The 18,119-nt window shown below is 37.7% G+C and overlaps 1 non-coding gene across 1 annotated transcript; it reads left to right on the forward strand.

The window, feature by feature from the left end:
* Nucleotides 1-672: 672 nt before the first annotated feature.
* Nucleotides 673-779, forward strand: LOC132682526 (U6 spliceosomal RNA). Its single transcript, XR_009611713.1, has one exon. It is a non-coding gene; the product is annotated as a U6 spliceosomal RNA (small nuclear RNA).
* Nucleotides 780-18,119: the final 17,340 nt, after the last annotated feature.

Below are 18,119 nucleotides of genomic sequence, written 5' to 3' on the forward strand. Positions count from 1 at the left end.
AGGCTAGAAAGGACAAGAATAAGTGATGCCTCTGGGTTGAGGAAACATTATATAAACCAAGTTTTCAAGTTTAAAATTGTCTAAGGGATAATAGCATTATGATTTTAGAGTTAATTCAGGGATTTTATACTGATACTCAAAAAGCAGAAATTAATATATTAATCAAAAGTAAGACAAAATGAACTTACGGCATCTTTAAAATCACAAACATGTTTTTATATAGTTCAGCTGATCTTTTAAATGTTGGTTTTAATATTATTTTTGATGAGTATTGTGACCTACGCAACCTATTGAGTGAGGTAATGACTGACTATACAAAATTTAGCATTTAGGATACTTTACTGCTATTTGAGACTTTAGCCATACAGTTTTGATTTTCTAAGGGGACGAGGCTGTCTTCATCTCCCCTTTTTTTTTTTTTTTTTTTTGGTTATATATATATATATATATATATATATATATATATATATAATATTTTTTTTTGGTAATATATATATTTATATTTATAAATAAATAATATATATATATATATATATATATATATATATATATATATATATATTTATCAAACTAAAAGTCCTTAGCTGTATGTCAAATATTTTGCATTATAAGAAGGATCAAAAGTTTTTCTTGGAAAAAAAATACCAGCAGGATTTCAAAAGTAATGAACACATGCTCACTTCAGCAGCACATATACTAAAACTGGAACAATTTAGAGAAGATTAGCATGGCCCCTATGCAAGGCTGACATGCAAATTCATGAAGTGTTCTGTGTATAAATATATACAAATAAAACAAACAGCTTCATAGTTCAGAGATGCTCTTAGTAGTGCTCTCTACTGATCTTTAGTGTTACCATATTTATATTTCCTTTAGAATTCTTTTATTAATCACTCTGCAGTGTGACTACATTTATATCTAAGCTTACCAGTAAAAATGTTCATTCTGTATTTCTTTACCAGGGTTAGGACTATGATGACCACTTTTAGTTTATGACAATACAACCCTACCGTTTGCAAATAGTGATAATGACAATAGCTAACATTAAGTTTCACAAAACCCCTACAAGTTAGACGCTATTATTATTCCCAGTATACTAATGAGGAAACTGAAAAAGAAGATAGAAACTTTACTTAAGACAATACTACTAAGTGGTAAGAGCCCAACCGGTCTGAACAAAGCCTGCAAAAGGTAATAAACCATAAGACAGTATTGATGGAGTTGTGATAGCCAGCCTATTTCTAATAATACCTAAAAAAGAAAGACATCAACAAATATTTTTTACGGTATATGTAACAAGCCAAGAGGTCTATAATTTCACAGAAAAGGTCACGTTGTGGGGGGCACCTGGGTGGCTCAGTTGGTTGAGCATCCAACTTTGGCTCAGGTCATGATCTCACAGTTGGTGAGTTCGAGACCCTCTGACAGCTCAGACCCTGGAGCCTGCTTCAGATTCTATTTCTCCCTCTCTTTCGGCCCATCCCCTGCTCACATTCTCTCTCTCTCTTAAAGATAAACATTAAAAAAAAATTTTTTTTTTTAAGGAAAAGCTCATGTAGCTGTTTATAAGTGGAATGGACTACTCATTGAGACCACCTGCTTAGTATTTTAAGTATAAAAATGGTAAAATAAGTTGGTAGGGATCAGAGCCCACCATGGAGAACACTTTTTATCATTCTAGACAAAGAGAATGGTCTTTTAGCATGCTGTCACTCATTCTCTTCTGCCATACCACCTTTCCACCCAGACTTTTAAATTTTTTTTCTTAAAATATTTTATAATATACATTAAGTATGCAAAAAGGTACATAGACTAGCAGAACATACATGCACCCATCATTCAACTCCATCAAGTTCTAACATTTTGTTTGCTAATGTTTTACAAGCAAATTTGCAGTTTTGCTTGCTGATCTTTTGGGTTTTTTTTTTAATGATGTGATATATTAGAGTTTAAACAGCAAATAGAACATACCTATGTGGCTTAAAGAATAATAAAATGAATACTCATACACCCTCCAGCAAATCTGAAAACTAAAGCATCACTCCTACCTCAACACCCTCTCTGTTGGTCTCTCTAATGTTGATAGTTTGAATACAGAGCTCTAAGTTGGAAATAATTTTACTCAGAATTCTGAAGGCACTGTGCTGACTTTACCCTCTGTTGAAGCTCTTTGCTCCTAGTGTTTTGAAATTTCACAATGATGCATCTTGTGGTAGGTTTATTTTTAGCCACGTTATCAAGCACTCTGTGAACCCTTTCAATCTGGAAATTCCTGAACTTTCCTGCTCTATGAAATATTATTGGGTTATATTTTTTTATGTTTGTCTATATTCCCTACTCTTACTTGAAATTTGGATGTGATGAGCTTGTGTCTTAACTTTATTTTATTTTCTCTTATTTTTTATCTCTTTGCCTTTTTGCTCTACTTTCTCAAAGATTTTCTTAATTCTACATGTAAGCCCTTCTAATTTCTATGTGTTTACAATTTTCAGTGGCTCCTGTGAGATAACAGAAAATACATACATTGGTCTCTCCCCCTGGTTCTGGGTACAGAATTGCTAAAACCCTTGTAATTTCCTAATTGATAAGAGTAGTAGGAGCATCTTTTTTTCTAATGACGTGACTCTAGGTGGACTCCTGGATGGGGTTTGGTCACCAGAAATACCAAGCAATGATTAGAAGCTTGGAATTTTCATTGCTTCTCGGCCTTTTAGCTCAGATCAACTGTAGAAACTTGGAATTTTCAGCCCCACTCCCACTTTTCTAGAGGGGAGGGAGGATGGAAACGGAGGTAATAATTGATCATGTCTACATGAGGAAGCCTCCATAAAATCCCAATAATATGGAGATTCAGAAAACTTCCAGGACAGTGAGTACATCCACACCAGGAGGGTGATAAACCCCACAGTTTCAAGGCACAGAAGCTCCTGCTCTGAGAACCCTCCCAGACCTCATCCTATGTCTCTCTTCATCTGGTTCTTTATCTGTATCCTTTATTAGATCCTTTAATAAACTGCTAAACGTAAGTAAGTGTTTCCCTGAGTTCTGTGAGCAGCTCTAGCAAATTAATCAAACCTGAGGAGGGGGTCATGGGAACCTCCAATTTGTAGCCAAATCTGACAGAAGTTGTGGGTAACTTGGGGACCCACTACCTGTGGTGGGCATCTGAAGTGGGGGGGGGGGGTGGTGTATCAGATCCTTAACCTGTTGGATCTGATACTCTCTCCGGGTAGAAAGTGTCAGAACTGAGTTAAATTGCAGGATCCCCAGCTGGTGTCATGGTGAATTGCTCAGTTTGGGGGGAAATCTGCATACATCTAGTGACTTAGAAGTGTCAGAAGTGACAGAGACAAGTTGTTCTATGTGAGTAGTAAAGGAGAAAGGCTCAGGAGAGAAAAACTGGGTTGTTTTTCTTACACAGCTTTTTCCTATCCTTTTAATAAAGCATCTTATTCTTTTATGGCTGCACTATCTTATTTATGTCTCTGAACATATAAAATAACTTAAAAGTGTGTTTTTCTTCTCTTTGCATGGCTGTTTCTTTGAAAATGCTTTTTTCTGATGACTGCCTGGATAGCTCAGTAGGTTAAGCATCTGACTTCACCTCAGGTCATGATCTCAGGGTTCGTGTGTTCAAGCCCCACATCAGACTCTGCACTGACAATGTAGAGCCTGCTTGGGATTCTCTCTCTCTGCCCTGTCTCTCTGCCCCTCCTTGACTTGCACTTTCTCTCTCAAATAAACTTAAAAAAGTAAAATTATTTTTTCTGTTTCTTTGTTTTCAGATCTCTTTCTGATATTCCTCAGTATCTCGTAGTGATCCCTGGCTGTGAGCTCTCATTTAAGAGTGGAGCTTTAAAAAGATGTTTGGAGGGGCACCTGGGTGGCTCAGTCGGTTAAGCGTTAGACTCCGGCTCAGGTCATGATCTCACAGTTCGTGAGTTCGAGCCCTGCATCAGGCTCTGTGCTGATGGCTCAGAGCCTGGAGCCTGCTTCAGATTCTGTGTGTGTGTCTCTCTCTGCCTCTCCCCCCACTCATACTCTGTCTCTCTCTCTGAAAAGTAAACATTTAAAAAATTATTAAAAATAAAAAGATGTTTGGAGTTCCATATCCATGCATGGGGCCTGTTGGCCACAAGCTTATTTCAAGGTGTTCTGGTTAAACCATTTCATTGGGACACCCCTGACATCTGTGCATATGGATGCCTTTGGGAGAGTAGGAAAATTCCCCAGGAGACATTCTTCCTTTCTCCTTCGTTGCCAGTAAAACCTAACTGCTAATGTTTCAGAGCCAAGGGGGCTGGTGGAAGGATGGTGGTATTAGCACAGCCAGTATGTAAGCATTTCATTTAATCAGTTTTCATTGTGGTGGCCACCTCTACCCTCAACTATGCGCTGAGCCCTCTAGTCAAGAAACACTGTGGTCTATCCTCTCTGGGGGAAACAATTCCAGTGCTCTGCTGACAGAGAAAAATGGCAATCCTGTTATATGGAGTTACAAGGCTTTGGGTATCTAATTCGTCAACATTGAGTCAATCCTCCTTTATTAGGCCCAACTTTATTCCCATTTCCAAAATTATCAGACACTGCTTGTTTGTGCTGTTTGTGGATTTTGAGGTATATATTGGGTTGGTTTTTCTACCTTCTCTACTATTGTTTTAGAGTAGGAAGCTTCTTGAGTTCTGCTAAACCCATCTAGTTTCAGATTCCTATTCAGACTTCCCATTCTTTTTGTTCTTGTTAATAAACTTTGATTTTTGTTCTTGGTGTTCTACAGTTTAACTATGACAGGTTTAGGTGTGGATTTCACTGATCTTGCTTAGAGTTCCTTATGTACCTGAATGTGAAGATTTCTGTCTTTTACAGTCCTAGAATACTTTCACTTACACTTAAATATATATTAATATATTTATATACAAGTAGAAACACAAATATCTTCTAATAGCAGTTTTAATGTATGTATCACTGTGCAGTATTCTGGAAAATTTCTTTAATCATCTAGCCTACTAATTCACTCTTCAGCTTTGTCTATAAACTTTTTAAATTGTACGTGGAGCTTCTATTTTAATTATTATATCTTATTTCTAGGATTTCTATTTAGTTCTTTTTTCTTTAATTTTTTTTAATGCTTATTTATTTCTGAGAGAGAGAGTGACAGGGTGTGAGCAGGGAAGAGGCAGAGAGAGAGACACACAGAATGTGAAGCAGCTCCAGGCTCTGGGCTGTCAGCACAGAGCCCGACTCGGGGCTTGAACTCATAAACTGTGAGATCATGACCTGAGCCGAAGTTGGGACGCTTAACCGACTGAGCCACCTAGGCGTCCCTCTATTTAGTTCTTTAAAAATAATTCTTTAAACATATTACACATGCTTATTATCATATATTAAAACCTATAATTTCAGTATCTATGGCCTTTGATTTTGTTGTGGTGGTGATACTTTGTTTTCTTGTTTTTGTTTCTCCTACTCATAGTGGATTGTTTGTCCTGTTTTGAGGTTTTTTCATTCTGTACATCTGTTCCTTGGAAATTTATTTGTGAGAAGTTTGGGACTTAGATTTAAAACATCTACATTGTCTTCTATCCATTCTTCCCAGGAACTCTGCCAACCCAGGACCACATTAATGTAAATTCTGTTTGGGCATTTTAAGCCATATACAGAGTATCAATTCTGACCCTAAACTCAGGTTGAGGGCTAGCTTGAGGTTAAATATTATCAAGACTTCCTACCCTCATTCAGAGTTAATGTCAAGGGTAGCAAGTGTCTTTACTACTTTCCCTTTTTCTTAGTTATCTCATTGAGAGATTTTTGTTGTTGTTGAGGGATGGTCTTAAGTAAGAATTTCTATACCAAATGGGTCCTCAAGTTTATCTTTTTTCACTTCTATTAAGCTGTTAAATCTGAAACTGTATACCCTCTAGAATTAGATCATAGTCTGCCATGCACTTGCCCCGAGTTGCGGAAATTAGCCAACGCCTTGTTCTACATTCATGGCCCTCTTCCATATGTCACATTATCATGAATCAGATCACTTGCATTTTAAGGAAACCAGAAATGATCTCTAAACATAACAAGTTTTATCTCAAAAAGACGCATAAAACACCTAAATACACACAAAGAAGTTACTTTGAAATTTCAATGTATGAATACTTGTTAAGCATAAAGGAGAGAAAGATGGAGCTGCCTGGTGGGAAAGGAGGCATATGGCATGAGGTGAACGTACACAGGCAACCGTGAGAGTGTACCCAGCCTGGCTGTCCTCATTTACCCCTCAGCTGCATGCTGACGAAACACTCACTCCCTGTTTGGCAGCTGGAACATTTTTAGCAGCCGTGGAGTCCAGACATGCACACATTTAGCTCCTCAATGCTGCTCCTGATTGACAGTCCCTAAAATGGAAATCTCTGGAAATCTGGTCATTTAGAGTCTAATGTCTCATCAGAAAGAATTAAAAAGCCACGTGTATTATTCCTTTTCCCAGCCAATATTATTCAATTGCATTCCTGTACCATACAGCCTTAAAATTACATGGTGCTAAGCATGGATTTTTCCACTGAATGAGGAAATCCTAACTCTAGTGTTAGTCTCTTTTTCAATGACCCCAAGTGGTAGGGAATGGGATCACCATCTTTGGAGACGTGGTAGTATAGTTAGCTGCTACAGAGAAACAACCTTATAGAAGAACTGAACTTATGAGAAGAAAATGGGAGGGGGGGGGGGGAGGATCTATTTTTTATTTTTCTTCCTTTTGCCTGATACAACTTAGCTGAACACAAATTTGTAGGTGTCAATCTTTTGGCCACTGTGCTTGACACATACCCCAACAAAATCACCCAAAATCTCTTCCTATTCTCTTTCTCTAGCACACTTTTCCACCTCCCATTCCAATTCATGTGTGTGTGTGTGTGTGTGTGTGTGTGTACACAACTTGATAAAGCAAGTCTATCATTTACATGAAAATGCAAAAGGCCGGCTGTGACTAAGACACAGACGGAGAAAAGGTAAGAGTTCTACTAGAAATTAAATATAATGTAAGATGTGGAAATCTTCAAAACATCAAGACTTAAGAAGACAAAAGAAGAGCATTCAGAGGACACTTCTTATTACAACCTTAAAGTTGGGGAGGGGGGGAAGGCTCTAGAAAATAGAATCTGAAATATATGTGGTTTTCCAACAAGTGCTTAGAAACTGCTTTGCATTTATAGTAAAAATTTTTTAAAAATTTGCATTTCAGTTCTAACTAGTCACAGGTCACAAGCTTTCTTTCTTTCCTTATGTAAAAATGGGGATAATTCTAATAATTCTAGAATCACTAGAGCAAACATCTTTAAAATGAAAAGCATTATTATTACTATTAAGCTCAGTTTCCTTTGAGATAAGACCAGTAAGAGTTTTAAACTAGTGACTTTGATGAACAATTGTGGCTACTTTGTGAGAAAATCATTTAAAAATTTTGCAGGTGGCAGGCCAATAAAGTTCAATGAAGAATTTTTTTTTTCCATTTTGCAGATACGTGTATAGGAGATGTATAGATGGAAATAATTACACATATTAATGCCTGTCTAAAAATGTGATGGAACATTACACATACTGGGTTTTGGTCTACCTCTGATTCATAGTTCAGGTAATTAATAGTTGAAATGAAAACATCTTGTATATTTCTAATAAGTGTGATAATTGCTTAACAAATATTTTCTGAATAATTTCTTCATTGCCAGCTTAGCACATGCAACAACATTCTGTAGGTTACTTGTGTTTGCATGCTGCTCTATCGGTGATGCTTACTCAAAACACATGGTCAGCCATTTATTCTCTCCCAGGCATGTACAGGGACTACAGTTGGAAGGTCATGCATATCTGTGCAATGACAAAAAATTGTGTAATTTCATGTGTAATTTACAAGCATAAAATGGAACTTTTAATGTATTATGTAATCTTTTGGAAGTTTAAAATGTTGCTATTTCTGCTAACACTTGTTATTGGAGATTTTGTATAAAATTTCAAAATAGCTCATTTTGAGTTATCTTCAAGACAAACACACTTTTGTCCTTCAACGATGAAAACAACCCAACATCATTATAATTAAATATTGAGATGTTTATAATACTTTTTATGTTAATCATGTGCTGGCCAACTGATAGTCAACTGGCTAGTATTTCTGTGCTAGGATGCCAAGAACAAAATTTCATAAAGCCTTTACCTCTCAATGAAAACCAGTTTTTTTTTTTAATTGATTAAGAATGGATGGGGGGGGTAATCAATTAAGAATGGATGGGTGGCGCAGTCGGTTAAATGTCTGACTCTTGATTTTGGCTCAGGTCATGATCTCACCATTCGTAGGATCCAGCCCTACGTTGGGCTCCGTGCTGACAGGGCAGTGTGGAGCCTGCTTAGGATTGTCTCTCCCTCTGTGTCCCTCCCCCGCTGGTGTGTGAGCACGTTCTCTCTCCTGAGAATCAGCTGTGAGCATGTCTTTGTAACTCCACTTTCAATGATGTCATAGTGGTAGTTCAAAATCAGCTAAGGCAGGAGTACTTCTAGCACAGAAATGGAAAAACACTCTAAGTCAGGTCTTTTTATCCTGAAGAACCAGCTATTAAACGTTTACCAGCACGTCACTATTGAATAGGGAGTTGAGGGGGAAGAAAAGGAACCATGGATTGTAGAAAGGCAATGGAGTTTGGAACTGGAGTTTAGAGGTGCTAGTCAGATTTAGAACTGGAAAATGGTATTCAAAATGTCATGAAGTTGAATATTTTCATCTTTTGTGAGATGAATTAGTTTTGGAAAATTTGGAAGCAGCCTACTAAGAATTTTAAGTTATGGGAAGTCCCGAGGAATCTAGTGTATTGATAAAAAGGATATGTAATATAATCAAATGAGTCTCTAATCAAGTACCTTGGCTCTAGTCTGCTCCAGGTTATCCTAATTTGAAACAAAAAGTCTTCCCTAGAACCTCAGCCAAACCTCAGGTGGAGGGTCAAAAAAACTTCAAATGTACGGTGTGAGCTGGTGTACCCTGGAAAGTAAATGCACATACACAGGCAGGGACCAGTTTACTGTATTCTCTACTTTGTAGAGTCAACTTAAGCCAGTTTCCACTTCAGAGCAATGGAAACAAAGTTCTAAAATGTTATTATCTGACCCAGTTGAGTTCCACAGAACTCTACAAACAAAAACTCATTGTTATTATAGCTCAGCTTCAACATGTAACTTCATGATATACAAAATATAGAACCAATTATTTTGAATATTATATGAACCCACAGGGCATCCTACCTATTAGAAATATTTACAAGTAACAAACAGATGTATATTCAAATATGTGAGGCCACTATGATATCCAGATGATAATAGAATCTATTCTTGTAACTACCATTTTATTATTAATCAATACACCAGTATCACCTTTCCTGAATTATTTTTTCTTCATGCACTTATCACCATATGTCCCACTATGCTTTCTTTTCACTGTTCTTATACTATTTCCACTCACTGCAATGAAGGCAAGGCCTTTTCTGTTTGTTCATGACTTTATTTCCACTCCTAGGTCCTATCTCTGACTGGCACATGATAAATAATGAATATTTGCTGAATAAATGAATGAATTCCTTAACAGAAAGATTGGTAGAGAAGGACCAGTGGTTGGAAGTTTTCAGGATTCTACTTGAGATTTCACAGTAACCATTGAAATTAGAAACAGAGACGATACACACACAAACCTGGCATAAAAAAAAAAAATGTTACGCGTTGGTACCTAGTTTAATAAGCATTAAAAGCATTCAAGTATGTTTCAACTTAGTATAAATAATTAAGAAAATATCTTCCTAGAAGTTTAGCTAATAGAAATGGTAACTTCCCCCAGAGTCAGATGGGGTTGCTGTTAGAGAACCTGATTTTAAGGAACAAACTGAATCATCCATAAAAATCCTGGAGATAGGATGCTTTTCAACAGTGCAATGCCATAAGATGGCTTTCTTTCCTTATTTTGGAGATCCACATTCTTAGTGAGAATTTCTTTTAAAATATCTAAAGGTGGTCACAGGGAATTTATGTTCCCATGTAGATATGTTTCATCTTCAACAACTTTTCATATTTACTTTTTATAGTTACTATATATAGTTCATATAGTTACTATATTATAAAAGGAATGTAAGAAATCATTTTAGATCCACTGTAGAAATAAACTAAGAGAAAACTGGTACCTATTTAGCAGATATGGGTTAGATAGTAGGAAGATAGCCAATTCAGATGAATTCAGTTAACCAGATTTACAATATATGGTATTTAAATCCATTAGAAAATGGTCTGGGTTTTTTCCTTTGACTTTGATTATATAAAGATAGTAGTAGATAACGCTGTACTTCTCTTTCTCGTATGATATTTTAAAAATTGAGTTATCTTGGGCAGGGGCATGTAAATTGCTGAATTATTAACAGAAAGTCTCTGATAGTCTAACAGTGAGTTCCTTGGAGGGCAATAGCATTGTCATCCATGACACCTAGCATGAATCTGAGATCATAATCAGTTCTCTATAAATATTTATGGAATAACAATGCATAACTGATGTAATAATGAAATGTCTTTGCAACTAGGCCTGTAGCTTTGAATTAAGAGCTAGACTAGATACTGTGCTCCCTAAAATTCATTTTCTTCATTGATCTCCCTTTATTCTTTGTTAGCTCTAGAGAAATTTAGTATCTGGAGCCAACAAAGGAAATAGAAATGTACAAAATAGTATTTTTAATACATGAGTCCATGTGACCTTTAAAAAGAGTCCAAACTCAATTGGCTGAAAAAGTTTTCTGTGGGCAAAGCATTTTCCCAAGGTCAGGAGAGTTCAAAGAACACAGCAAACTTTAAGGAACGTGCCAATGAATTTTGTAAAAGTTGTTTTTGTGTGTGTGCAAAGACACAGGGTTTGGCTGGTCATTCTGGTCTCCAGATGGTCACAGGATGCAGCCAGTAATGACCATGGAACATCCTGAAACAGATTATTGGTTTAATCGAGCAACACAGTCTCATTTGTCTGCTAGTGAGAATTTGTTAAAAATATTGACTATTCTCTATCATTCCTATTACCATCCCAGGCTAAGTGACTATTGTTTTTCAGCTCAATTACTATAATGACTTTCTAGCTGCCTCTTTAATAATCCTGCTTCCCTAAAATCTATTTACACTGCAGCCTTAGAGATCATTTTAAAACCCAATTTGGATCCTGCCACTTTCAGTCTTAGAGAAGTTCTTGGTTTCCCTGGTAGTTAGGATACAACGCAAACATTTTTACCATAGCCCTCAAAGCTCTGCCTGATTAAGACTTTACCTTGTTCAATTGTTTTTTTATGCCACTGTCTCTCTGACTGAGTGCTCCAGCCACACTGAGCTCTTGTGTTCCTTCAAAAGCTCCACGTTCCTTCTTATCTGAGGGCTTTCTTCCCATGCTCTTCCCTCTCCCTGAAACATGCTTCTTCTTCACAGTTCGGTACTATACGTGCTGTTCTACACATCTCTCTAAGGGTTAGGAGGCAGTGGTCAGTGGTAACTTTTACCAGGTCAGGCTGGTAATGCTTCATGACACAGGCAATTCTCAAACTTGAAGATGGTTAAGTATTCCTAGGCAGGTGGGACAAAAGTATAATCTCAATGGAGGGAAGAGAACAGATAAAAATACAGAGGCAAGAAACCATTTGGCATAGAAATAGCAGTGACATTTGTTAAAACAAGGAAAAGAGACTGAGGATGAAGTTTTGAGACAAAGGATCTCTGCTTAGGACATGTTGAGCTTTATTGATCTGGGGATGCAAGATGGAGAAAGAGAGTGAACAGGCAACTGGATATGTGGTGAAAAATACAGGATAGTTATAGAAAATGCAGGGAAGGGGTGCCTGGGTGGCTCAGTAGGCTAAGCATCTGACTTCAACTCAGATCATGATCTCACAGTTCGTGGGTTCAGGCCCCACATCAAACCCCACATTGGGTTTGTTCCAATCCATGGAACAAACTACTGCAAGAGAGAAAAGGGGATCCACTTTTGAACCAAAAATAATAACTTTCAGTGAAGGAGCAAACTCTTGAGATGAGAAGAAAAAGGAGTAGTGAGCTTGTTAAACACCTGTTTACTGCAGTTCTCTGTGAGGTAGGACACATGGTCACTGCTAAGATGATCAGAGGATGTGAAAAGTAGCAACTTTATCTCTGTGCTGACAGCTCAGAGCCCGAAGCCTGCTTCAGATTCTGTGTCTCCCTCTCTTTCTTTCTTCCCCTCCCCCACTTGTACGTGTGTGCTCTCTCTCTCTCTCTCTCTCTTTCAAAAATAAATAAATAAATAAATATTTAAAAAAGAAAACAAAAGGCAGGGAAGGACATACAGATCTAGGGGTTATACACACATACTATTTCCTAGGAAAATATTGTAGAATAATAAAAAAGAAATTTCAACATTTAAATAGCAGGCAGCAGTAAAGAAGACAAAGAAGGAGTGGTCAGAGAAATTTTCTGGAAACAAGGAGAGTAAAGAAGGAAGGATCCATGGCAGAAGCACAATAGATAATTTAAATAAGGTAAGAACTAAAAGGACCAAGGGATCTGGAAATAGGAAAGTCTTTGATGAGTCTTGCCAGAGAAGTGTGAGAAACTGAGCTAAAAGGGAGGAAGCTGGAGACTGAAGAGAAAATGGAACATAAAGAAAAGTAACCAGAGATGGAAGACCATTCTTCTGTGAAGCTCAGCTGTGAACCAGAGGGTTGGGGTGGAGGAACAGGTTAGCCGGCTGTGAGGAGAATGCAGAGTTGAGGAAAAGTATTTTATTCATATTTTTTACAGTAGTGAGATGAAATCTGTTTTATAGGAGGAAGTAGGTTGATACTGAAACACAATGTTTTTAATGTTTATTTATTTTGGAGTGTGAGCAGGGGAGGGGCAGAGAGAGAGGAAGACAGAGGATCCAAAGCAGGCTCCAAGCTGACAGCAGAGCCTGATGTAGGGGTCAAATTCATGAACCATGACATCACGACCTGAGCTGAAGTTGAACATTTAACTGACTGAGCCACCCAGGTGCCTCTAAAATGTAGTTTAAAAAAAAAAAAAAAAGAAAAACAATCCATGTAACAAAATACTGCAAGAGAGAAAAGGGGATCCACTTTTGAACCAAAAAGAATAACTTTCAGTGAAGGAGCAAACTCTTGAGATGAGAAGAAAAAGGAGTAGTGAGCTGGTTAAACACCTGTTTACTGCAGTTCTCTGTGAGGTAGGACACATGGTCACTGCTAAGATGATCAGAGGATGTGAAAAGTAGCAACTTTATCTCAGTCACTTTACTGATATATCTGATGATGCAAAAACATAGTGATTTTATATATCAAGGGTTTCTGGTTAGGAGGACTTGGTCCACACATAAAATACTCAAGGCTGTGACATTTCTGCAGATATGTGCATGTGGCCTGGTCTATTCTCTCCTGGACCAGAAACAGGGGTGTCAGACCAGAGGAGGAGGTCTGAAAGTCAAGGATGTGAAAGTAGCTGGGACAATAGGTGAGATCCTCCTCAAGTGTGATAGGCTGTCATAGTGATGGAATCTTCTTGGATGGAAACCTTGATACTGCCTTCTTTTTGCCTTCAGAGTGCATTTTAGGAATAACTAGAATTCCACGCACTATCTGATAATGTTTAACTGTAACTCACATTTGAACTTTTAAACATTTTTAAATAACTGTTTAATTTTGCAAAGATGAGAACATTTAGAGGAGGGGTGATCTACAGAATTTTCTGTGATTCAATAGCCATGTCATCCCTACCATTCTCACTGGGAAATAATAATTAAACCTTTTTAAAAAAATCTATTTATCCAGGGGCACCTGGATAGTTCAGTTGGTTAAGAGTCTGACTCTTGATTTCAGTTCAGGTCATGATCTCACAGTTTGTGGGATCGAGCCTGGCATCAGCCTCTGCACTGACAGCATAGAACCTGCTTGGAATTCCCTCTCTCTCTCTCTCTGCCCCTCCTTTCCTCCCTCCCTGCCTCTCTCTCTCTCTCTCTCTCTCAAAATAAATAAACATGAAAAAATAAATAAATTTATCTAATACATTTAACATACATTTGGTAGACACACTTGGTTTAAATCAATAGATTATAGCTATACATGATTCCTTACTTCACATATCTGTAAAAGTATACTTATCTCTCAATGGTACTCAAACTTTCTTCAGTGCAACAGAATTTCTTAATCTCACTTTTTGCAACTTTGCCTTTTTTTCCCCCCTATTGCCTCTTTCTGCCTCTGCCTGTGTCATCCTGCTGAGTTAACAGTGTTCAGTACCCAAAGTAAGCACTGGAAAAATATGTGCTGATTGACTGACCCAAATCCCAAAGCAAGATGCTTCAGTCATGGGGTCAAACCAGGAAAATGACGTTGCCAATTGAAACCTGTCTTCCTGGTTGCTTGAAGCCACCCACTCTTGGCTAAACTGTATGTGTGAGCAAAATGTCTTGCAGCACTGCACCAGGCAGCTGTGCTGTTGCTGTTAAGAGTGTAGGAGGAAGGATTCACTAAACTGCAGAAATCTCTAGCTGAGGTTTTTTTGTCTCCAGCTCCTAATCTTAATTACACTGTCAACCGAAAGGCAGTATAGGTGCACACCATTTATTTTCTTTCCTATAGCTTCATTATCAGAAACAAAAATTCCTGGGATGAGGCCAAAGGGTTAAAGCTATAACCACAAGATGAGGAGTTATTCAAGGCAACTATATTTCAACATCTATTTCTTTATAGTCCATTAAGAAGAGTTTTTTAGGTGTTTCTGTCATAAATAGTAAGCTGAGGGCTTTCCCTTTCTATGTATTTCTGGCAAAGCCATGCCATGTATTACTCAGCAGTGTTGTATTTTTAGCAAACTGTTTGACTTTAAATGTTATTGATTTTTTCTAGAAAGTTTTTATGATTCCATTTAGTATGTCATTTTTAAAACTTTGCCTGTTATTTCATGTGCAAGCTTGTTTTTAAAAAACCATTCATGGCTTTTTAAAAACAATGTCAGGAAGACTAGAATTTTCAATAAGAATGTGTCTAGGGGTGCCTGGGCAGCTCGGTGGGTTAAGTGTCTGATTTCAGCTCACGTCGTGATCTTACGGTTCACGGGTTTGAGCCCTGCGTCAGACTCTGCAGACAGAGCAGAGACTGCTTCCAATTCTCTGTCCCCTTCTCTCTCTGCCCCTCCCCTGCTCACTCGTGCTCACTCTCAAGAATAAACATAAAAAAAAAAAAAACCAACAACAATGTGTCTAGAACACAATGGTACACAAGACAGACTAGATTCTTGTCCACGTGGAGTTCATCTACCAGTAGGGGAACATGTTTTAGAAAAATAAGTAAAATGACAAATATATAATTGTAGGTGAGGATAAACACTATGAAGGAGACAACGGGGAGAGGGTATAGTGATGGGGCATGAATGGAAGTCACTGACATGGTTTTAGGCATCAGAATGAAGCAAAGGGCTATGATGTGAGAAGGCCTGTGGAAGCTGACTTGACCAGAAGGAAAGGAACTGCACAGCCCTTGGGATGGGAATGAACTGGGCACGGTGTGTGTACAGAACACCAAGAGAGCCCGGTACCAAGTGTTGACCGACTGCAGGAGAGGCTGGTGGCAGGCAAGTTAGGATAATGCTGGACCTTTTAAGTAATAATGAGAATTCTGGATTTTACTCTACATGTGTGAGTGGGGAGTTGTATTGATCAGCACAGGCTGTCGCAATAAAAAAAACTCTCAAGGCTATGGCTTAAACAACAGAAACTTAGTTTCTCATAGTTCCAGATGCTGAAAGTTCAAAGTCAGGGTGCCAGCATGGCCACTTTCTGGTGAGGACTCTCTTCTTTGCTTGCAGACAGCCACCTTCTCACAACATTCTCATAGACCCTTTCCTCAATTTATGCTTGCAAAGGGGAAAGAGAGAGAGCAAGCAAGAGACCACGTTCAAGTGCAAGCAAGCTCTGCTATCTTTTTTTTCCCCAGCTTTGAGAATATAATTGACATAAGATACTATTTGAGTTTAAGGAATACAACATGATGTTTTGATATACCTATATCCTGCAAAAGGATTACCAAAATAGGGGTAAGTTAACACCTCCATTAGTTCACATAATTACCATTTGTGTGTGTGCATGGTGAGAACACTTAAGATCTTCATAGTAATTTTCAAATATAAATACAATATTGGTAACTATAATCTCTACGCTGTACATTAGACCCCCAGAATTTATTCATCTTCTGACCAGCAGGATGTACCCTTTGACTGACATCTTTCCATTTTTCATACCTGTAGCCTCTGGTAACTACCATTCTACTCTCAGTTTCTATGTGCTCAGCTTTTTTAGATTCCACATATAAGTGAGATCATACAGTATTTGTCTTTCTCTGTCTGGCTTATTTCAATTAGCATAATGCCCTCAAGCTCCATTCATGTTGTTGCAAATAGCAGGATTTCCTTCCTTCTTATGACTGAATAACATTCCATAGTGCGTGTGTGCTCATGTGTGCACATACCCATTCCACATCTTCTGTGTCCAATCATCCATAGACAGACACTTAGATTGTTCCTATATCTTGAATTTTGTGAATAATGCTGCAATGAACATGGGGGCACAGATATCTCTTTGAGATCCCATTTTCATTTCCTTTGGCTATTTACCCAGAAGTGGAATTATTGGATCATATGATAGTTCTGTTTTTATTTTTTATTTTACCTATTTATTTTTATTTTAGAGAAAGATAAAGTAGGGGAGAGGGGCGGGGGGGGGGGGGATAAAGACAGAGAGAGAGAATCTTAAGCAAGCTCCAGGCTCAGTGTGGAGCCCGACATAGGGCTAATTCCCACAACTCTGGGATTATGACCTGAGCTGAAATCCAGAGTCAGACGCTCAACTGAGCCACCCAGGTGCTCCAGGATAGTTCAGTTTTTAATCTTTCGAGGAAACTCCATAATGTTTTCCATGGTGGGTGTACCAATATACACTCCCTCCAACAGTAGACAAGTGTTCCCTTTTCTCTGCAATCTCGCCAACACTTGTTATTTCTTGCCTTTTTAACAACAGCCATTGTAAAAGTGTGAGGTGATATCTCACTGTGATTTTTATTTGCATTTCCCTGATGATTAGTGATGTTGAGCACCTTTTCACATGTCTCTTGGCCATTTGTATGTCTCCTAAAGAAAAACATTTATTCAGATCCTCTATTCGTTTTTTATTTGGATTTTTTTTTCTGTTGCATTATATGAGTTCCTTACATACTTTGGATATTAACCCCTTATCAAATTATGATTATTAACCCCTTATCAAATTATGATTTGCAAATATTTTCTCTCATTCTGTCGGTTGCCTTTTCACTTCATGGTTTCTTTTGCTCTGCAGAAGCTTTTTAGTTTGATATAGTCCCACTCGTGGATTTTTGCTTTTGTCATTTGTACTTTTGGTGTCCTATCCAAAAAAATCATTTCCAGAACCAATGTAAAGATGCTTTTTCCCTTTTTTTTTTTTTTTTCCTATGAGTTTTCAATTTCTGGTCTTATAGCTAAGGTTTTAATGCACTTTAACTTAATTTTTGTGATTGATGTAACATGAGGTCGAATTTCATTCTTCTGCATGTGATTATCCAGTTTTCCCAACACCATTTATTGAAGAGACTATCTTTTCCCCATTGAGTACTCTTGGCTCCCTTGTCAAACATCTTTTGACAATATATGCAAGGGTTTATTTCTGGGGTCTTGACCTGTTACATTGGTCTATGTATCTATTTTTATGATAGTACCATATTGTTTTGATTACTATAGTTTTCTAACATAGTTTGGAATCAGAAAGTGTGATGCCTCCAGTTTTGTTCTTGATCAGGATTGCTTTGGCTCTTTTGGGGTATTCTGTGGTTCTATATGGATTTTAGAATTTTTTATTTCTGTGAAAAATGCCATTGAGGGATGCCTGGGTGACTTAGTCACTTGAGCATCTGACTCTTGATTTCAGCTCAGGTCATGATTCCAGGGTTGTGGGATTAAGCCCCACATCAGGCTCTGTACTGAGTGTGGAGCCTGCTTGGGATTCTCTCTAAAATAAAATAAAATCAATTTTTAAA

The sequence above is a fragment of the Panthera onca genome, chromosome A1 (genome assembly GCF_046562875.1).
Source record: "Panthera onca isolate mPanOnc1 chromosome A1, mPanOnc1 haplotype 2, whole genome shotgun sequence".
NCBI classification, from domain to species: domain Eukaryota; kingdom Metazoa; phylum Chordata; class Mammalia; order Carnivora; family Felidae; genus Panthera; species Panthera onca.